Genomic DNA, 781 nt, shown 5'->3' with positions numbered 1-781 from the left:
CAAGAACTCCATCAAAGATGCACCAAAACAGAAATTCTTGATCAAGCATCCGAGACTACCACATACCATTTTCTCAGTGAAACATTAACGCATGCAGGTTAACGAATAAGCACTCTTTAAAGAGCATCACAATGCAAGAGCCCAACCAAGCAACCAATAAGACTAGATACCCATTTTCCACTAAACCATCGAGGAACCCTAAGCTCAAAGAAACAAAACCAGCGGCCTGTACCAATTGCACCACCAGAAAGAAAAGAACATTCACCAATATTAACTGTGACAAAAGCTCACATTAACCATAAGCAACAAGAACAAGATCAACAACCACTGTATCACAGAACCGGGGCAGAGAAACTGAAGGAGTGGGAGAAAACGAAAACTCGGTTGAGGAAGAGGGGATCAACGGCGCACCTGCTGAATGATATCAGTGGTGACTTGATTTGGGGAAGCATAGGCTGCCATCATGGGCTGCTGCATCTGCATGAGGTGCTGCTGCATCTCCCAAACCCACCCTTCCTTTCTAGACACCCTCGCTGCTCCTCTTTTAGGTTATATATACATGAAAGAGAGAAGCAAGAAGAGATGAGAGGGCAGGGTGGTGTCTTCTTCAGCTTGCTTGGGGATTTCTTCAAGCCTTCTCCCTCCCTTGTAGTTGCTGTCAAAGGTTCCACTCACCGAGGCAAGCGAGGGTGGGGGGCCGACAGGGAACCTACGAACTGGGAAGTCTTCGGACCACACGCATGGACTGTCGGAACCGGTCGGAGGGTGGGTATTCAAGTGG

This window comes from Musa acuminata, chromosome BXJ3-8 (assembly GCF_036884655.1).
Source record: "Musa acuminata AAA Group cultivar baxijiao chromosome BXJ3-8, Cavendish_Baxijiao_AAA, whole genome shotgun sequence".
Taxonomy (NCBI): domain Eukaryota; kingdom Viridiplantae; phylum Streptophyta; class Magnoliopsida; order Zingiberales; family Musaceae; genus Musa; species Musa acuminata.
Note: the sequence above shows the minus strand (reverse complement) of the source record.